The sequence below is a fragment of the Cupressus sempervirens genome, chromosome 2 (genome assembly GCF_028749045.1).
Source record: "Cupressus sempervirens isolate cs-2001-9-10 chromosome 2, ASM2874904v1, whole genome shotgun sequence".
Lineage (NCBI taxonomy): Eukaryota > Viridiplantae > Streptophyta > Pinopsida > Cupressales > Cupressaceae > Cupressus > Cupressus sempervirens.
The window spans coordinates 301810295-301816771 of NC_143119.1; the positions used below are offsets into that span (position 1 = coordinate 301810295).

Genomic DNA, 6477 nt, shown 5'->3' on the forward strand with positions numbered 1-6477 from the left:
ATCTCTCCATGCTGACTGCATCTACAATAGGCTCCATAGATTTCCCTTTGGTGTGAATGCACACTTAGAGGCTCACTCTTCCCTTGCAAATCATGGATCACCCTTTTTTTCATTCGCTGCATTTTCCTTCTTGTGGCAGGTTCCCTCATTCAATGGTCCAATTTCTCATATGGGCGACAAAGCTTCCTTTTTTATTTTGGCTAGCTCCCCTGTTGATGATGCCTCCCTTGCTCAAGCCTTCACATGATCAACTGTAGCTTGTTCATTTGTAATGCGTAGAGGTTCTTTTTATGCCTTTTAACTAGCATTCTTTGCCTTCATGTGGGGTAGTTGTTGATGGCATCCCCTTCTTCAAAATGTGGGGCTCTCTGCAAATTTTATTAGCTATGGACATTTTCTATTTGCTCCAGCATGGACCCCCAAAGACGCTACAGATTTCAGCATTCATATCCTTGCAAATTCCAACTCCTATACCTACGTGGGATCATCACACATTCCTCTAGTGTGAATCGCTCCAGCCTTGCTTATGTATTTGCATGATCTGCAAAAACATAAAGCTTTGTCTAGCACTGGCTTCCATGGTGTGATCTCCTGCAAATAGAAAATAACAGATGGCAAATGCATATACTTGGGTTTTATTTGGTTTGACCAGTGATTTAAACTTTAATATTTTCCTTCCTTCATATGAAAATCCTCAACGTGCCCTGCTATGCCTTCCTCTATTTCATGTGAGTTGAGCTCCCTGCGTAAACTATGAGCTTCATTTTACTTGCTTTGTTGCTTGTCTTTTAAAGAATGAACAAGTCTCCTCTTGATTGGGTCTACTCTATTCTAGATTATGATCCCTACCATCATGGGTGCTCTTTCCTAATTTATAGACTTTCTCTTTTACATGAGCTCTACCCATCCTTTGAATACATTCCATTTCCATTAGAATGTGATAATTGATGACTAGGAAGTTGTGATTGCAATGCTTGATAATTCAAGGACAAACTTGCAATATCTTTTAAATTTAACAATGGTGTGAGAGCTTCAACAACATCATCCATTGAAGGCCTGGCTCTAGGGTCCCAACTTATGCAATAGTGAGCTAATTGTGTAGTCTTTAGGGCACCTTTGATGGAATAGTGACCACTCAAATGAGGATCTACAAGATGCTAAAGTATCCTTTTCTCTATTAGATAAGGCCAAGCCCATTCCACGAGATTTTTCTCCCCACTTGGCCTATTTTTATCCATAGATCTTTGATCAATAAGCACTTCAAGGAGAACAATGCCAAAGCTATAGGCATCACTCCTTGATGTCAAATGCCCACTCATAACATATTCAAGAACTGTATAACCATATGTCCCTATTACTCAAGTAGAAACATGAGTCTTGTCTTCTTCAGGTCCACCTTTTGCAAACCCAAAGCCAAAAATATTTGCAATGTAATATGCATCCAAAAGAATATTTGAATTTTTAAAATCTCAATAAATCATAGGTTTCTCAACCCGTCCATGAAGGTATGCTAGGCCCTTTACTGCAGCCAATGCAATTTTCATCCTGGTAGACCATGGGAGAGACAGGGCCCTTCTGAAAAGGTGATTTTCCAAACTGCCTCTGGGCATATATTCATAAACAAGCAACCTTTGATCATCTTCTATGCAGTATCCAATAAGTTTAACCAAATTAGGATGGTGAATTTGGCCTAGGAAGTTTACGTTTTCCAGCCATTCCTTGTGACCATTAAAACATGTTTTTGGGACTCATTAATCTTTCCACCATAGTTTATTTCTTCACCCTTTGTTAAACTTTTAAATCCTTTCATAAGATCTTCTAAGTCTTTGGTCTTGTGATTCAACCATTTGCCTCTTCATTTGATATAGTGAAAAGTGCCATAACTTCATATGAAAGATTTGGAATGAATCCTCTTTTTTTCAAATAGCAACACTCTTGTGATTCCAAATCAGTCCATCATTCTAAAGCAATTAGTCAGACCCCAAAGTGGGTCTGGCTTAAAAAAAATTGCATTTCCAAACAATTGATACTCCATACTAATCTGATAAACATTTGATATTGACTGGGATTGATTTCAAGCATTGATTGATCATTAAAATCTTATTTTATCATTTTTTGCAAACTGTCATTTATGTGCCAAGAGGTCTGTTGATTGGCCTTAAAAGCTGACCCAAACACCTGACAGAGCTATGAAAACTAGCACACTAATTCTTTGTTCCACGCACTTGCACCCCATCGAATCTCATCTCATGAAGAATTTGAGGTCAATAGATATTCGCTATCAAAGTTGACCTTTCAGAACTTCCTACAAGAAAACATGTCAGAAAACAATAAAATGGGTTTGTATTTGGCTTTGAAAACTGGGCAAATGAGCACATGGGGAAACAAAAACTGGGACGTCGGTTCTCTATCATGAGAAGAGTTCAGATTTGTGATTTGGGCTCATGATGAATAACAAGGCGTAAATGGTAGACGGTCAAAGTAGGCTACTTGGATTTTGCAAACTGGGAACAATGGCAGAAAGCAATTATTGCAAATGGAATTGACCTAAAAAAGTGTGCAAATGGATTCATCAAGGCTTGAAAATTGACATACTTGGAGTATTTTTAGTGGAAAACATGATGGTACAATCTTTTTGATCTCACCTATCACAGATTTTGAGATACAATGTCATAAAAAGGGGTACCGATCAATCTGCAAATACTGCCACCAGTAAAAGATAGAAATTCCATTTGGAATCATGTCCAAAAACAATTCAAATGGATTTTTCATAAGTTGAAACTTGAAACATAACAATTTTCTGACACCTAAAATGCAACACAATAGGAATTTTAACATTTGGGTCAACTGGGTCAAAGTTATAGCACGTCAAACAGGGCTTCCCAAAATTTTGAACATTTCATATCAGCGTGACATTGATAACTGACCAACTTTGAGAGATTCAAAACCTAGTCAAACAGACTCAAAATGACTTAAAATGTAAAGCATAGGTTCTCGAGTATGAACACTAAACACTATCAAAGTGGCGAATCATGAAAATTTTCTAGGTGTGAGATATTCAATGACAAACAAGGCCTCTTGTCGTTGTTTGACATAGGTGAAAATGCAGATTTGAAATATGCTTGAAACAGGACTTCATGAAATAGCTCGGAATGGAAATTTAACTTCAAGGAACATGTGGATAGGCTGAATGTAAGGTGTTAGAAACATTAAACACCTTAGGGGCCTCAAAGGTACAGCCAGGTACAATCTCACTTAAAAGCATTTATAGGGCTCAATTTCTTCAATGGTGCTCAAAATTTGGGCTACAATTTTGAGCACCAATAGTGGCTCTTTCTGGGGATGCATGCCCCTTGTGGGAATGGAAAGATTTTAGATCTCTGGAAGAAGCAAACCACACACCTGACATCAAAAGCTTCTCTCGAACAACTTTATTGAAAGCAAAGACAATGACTCCTATGTACAAACGATGGCCCTAGGCCACCGAACTTCAACAATTTTTTTAACCTCTATCATAAACATAATTCTCATCTGATCTTGCATGAGGTAAACTAGAAATATTACTCACATCAGTCTCACCAATCAGATTAGCATCATCACTCAACTTTCTTGGTAAAACTGAATCTACAACTTCACTTTCATAATGCATATAAAAACTTGTGATGTGAATATCAGGATTTAACTGTGTGATTTTTGAGTCAAACTCGATGACCCATGTTTCATGAGTAGTGATTCAACATGAATCCATCTCTCATGAGAATAAATGGAACACTTAGCACTCATTGGATCTAGGTGATGCTCACAGGGGTGAAGCACCGGGACTTCTCGGGAGGTCACCCATCCCAGTACTACTCCAGCCTGAGCGCGCTTAACTACGGAGTGCTAAGTGCTATGGTGAGCATCACCTAGATCCAATGAGTGCTAAGTGTTCCATTTATTCTCATGAGAGATGGATTCATGTTGAATCACTACTCATGAAACATGGGTCATCGAGTTTGACTCAAAAATCACACAGTTAAATCCTGATATTCACATCACAATTTGACTAGCTGTGGAAATCATCTCCTACTTATCATATAAAAACTTGCTTCATTTTCAATCTCTTGCTCATTATTAAAGCTTTGATCAGTATGCTTAAAAATATCAGACTGAAATTGAAAACTTTCTTCATTTAATGAATCATGCATGCTATCAACTTTGAATATGAATGCATCATATTCAACATGGAGAAAATGATCGCTCATACCTTCAAAATGTGAATCCTTATGTATGAGCAGATGATACTCAAATTAACACTCTGACCTGTACTCACATATGTCATCCATATCAGAATCTGAAACTAATCCATAATCTTCAAATGGTTCTTCACAATCAACAAATAGATTATTCTTCACATCAGAGAGTTCATCATAAAACTCATTGCAATGTGCATAATAATTTTCAAAAATAACTTTGTCAAACACCTTGTCATCTATCTCATCAGATGCAACATAATCATCAATTTCACCATCAAACTCAGAAGAAAAACATTCTGATCTCTTACAGCAATAAGACAAAGTATCATCATCAAACTCATTCTCAACTAAATCTGAATTTTCCATGTGCTCTTCAAAAAAAGGATTGATAACTCCATGTAAAGACCCTCTTTGAAAGTTTTGACAAAAAATAGGGTGATCATCATCAACATTCTCATCATATAAAGTGTTAGTATATACTTTAAAACCATTACCCATCTTGTCTTCATGGAGACTTTTAGCATGTGAAGAAAAATTAGAACTACATGTGGACTCACTTTCTACTCCATCAACGAAGCATGTAGAACATAAATCAAAGTTACTTTCATTGTCTTCATGTAGGTGATTCAAATGTCTTTCAAACCTGTCATTATTTATCTTACCAATAGGTCCTGATGTATTAAACTTAGGATCACTCATATACTGATCATCACTGCATTCATTCTAAAGACATTCATTTACACAATTAGGTAATCCATTCCTATAAACAACCTCTTTATCCTTGTATTCTGTAGACAAATCTTCACAGCTCTCAACATCTAGCTGACTTGTATAACTCTGAACTAGAAATTCACTTTTAGATTTAGAAAAAGAACTCATACCTTTACTGACATAAGAATACTCACTCTTGTCATTGCTTTGTTCTTCCCAAGTTGCATCTGAGTCACATAAAGATGAACATATACTATGACTGTCCTTGGTTTGACTTGAACAACAAATTTCATTGTCAGCTTCATATGATGCTTCACAATATGTCAGATCAACAACTTCATCTTCATTTGAAAGATGACTTTCCACCTCCTCATACTCACATTGAGATGCATATTTTTCCAATTCAAATTTAATAACACTTTCAACATGATGTAATCTATGAATAAGATAAATCATTTCTTGCGTATTTGACTGATCCATATTACCATCTACTACTGAAGCATTAGAAATATATGCAGTCTGTTCTTTTGACTGTGACTGAGATACATGTGATTTACATTCTTCATCTTGTGTCATCTCTCTGTGGCATGTCAGATCAGCCACATAAAGTTCATGATCAAAGAGATAACTTCTATCCTTCTCACTTACATAAGACTCAGATTTAGGTGCAGCATCCTCAAAATTTGAAGCATTAGTTACATCATCATACATATAATCATCTTGGAAAGAACTTTCTATTGTAATTAAACCTTGATTCATAAAATCATCATAATGTTGAACCCTATCAAAGTCTGAAAATTTTCTTATTGTTGCAAGATCAGAAACATATGTAGTTTCATTTTCAATAAACTCATTCTTCTCTACACACACATTATAATTTAAAATTTCAATTTGATTATACATCACAATAGGGGTGTTGATATTCTGATTTGAAACTAAAGTATCTATACCACATTCAAATTTTCTTTCATGACCATTATACCAGTAGTCATTCATAGCAAAATGACCTCTAGTCAATCCATATTTCATATTATTTTCAATATCCCTAGCAGTCATAAAAGCCTAGTACAATGTTTGTGGTTCTTTATCCCTTAGTAGATACTTCATTTTCTTTTCAAATGCATCAAAATATACAGCTAAACACATTTGATCATCATGTCTATAACTCTTAGGAATTTCATTCAAAACTCTTGCAAATTTGATGTTAAATTGTGGGATAAGTTCATCAGTTTGAATATGAATCTTCAAGAACTTGTCATAAGAATCAGATATGCTTACCTGTTCTCCAAATTGCTCCATGAAGGTAGAATGCAACTCACTCCAGGATGAAGTAGAAAGTCCTAGTAAAAATGAAAACCAGTCTCTAGCATATCCTTCCAAGGTTTGAACAAATAACTTCATGTGAATTTCTTCATGACCAATCTCATAGTCACCCCCCAAATCACTAAACAATTCAACATGATGACTGGTTGAAACAGTATGATTCCCACTAAACTTAGGCAATTTATTTCGGACATCATTAGGAATGACA

At 35.8% G+C, this 6477-nt stretch overlaps 1 pseudogene; it reads right to left on the reverse strand.

The window, feature by feature from the left end:
- Positions 1-899: 899 nt before the first annotated feature.
- LOC149572275 (serine/threonine-protein kinase PBL34 pseudogene) lies at positions 900-5657 on the reverse strand (annotated as a pseudogene).
- Between the last annotated feature and the right edge of the window lie 820 nt (positions 5658-6477).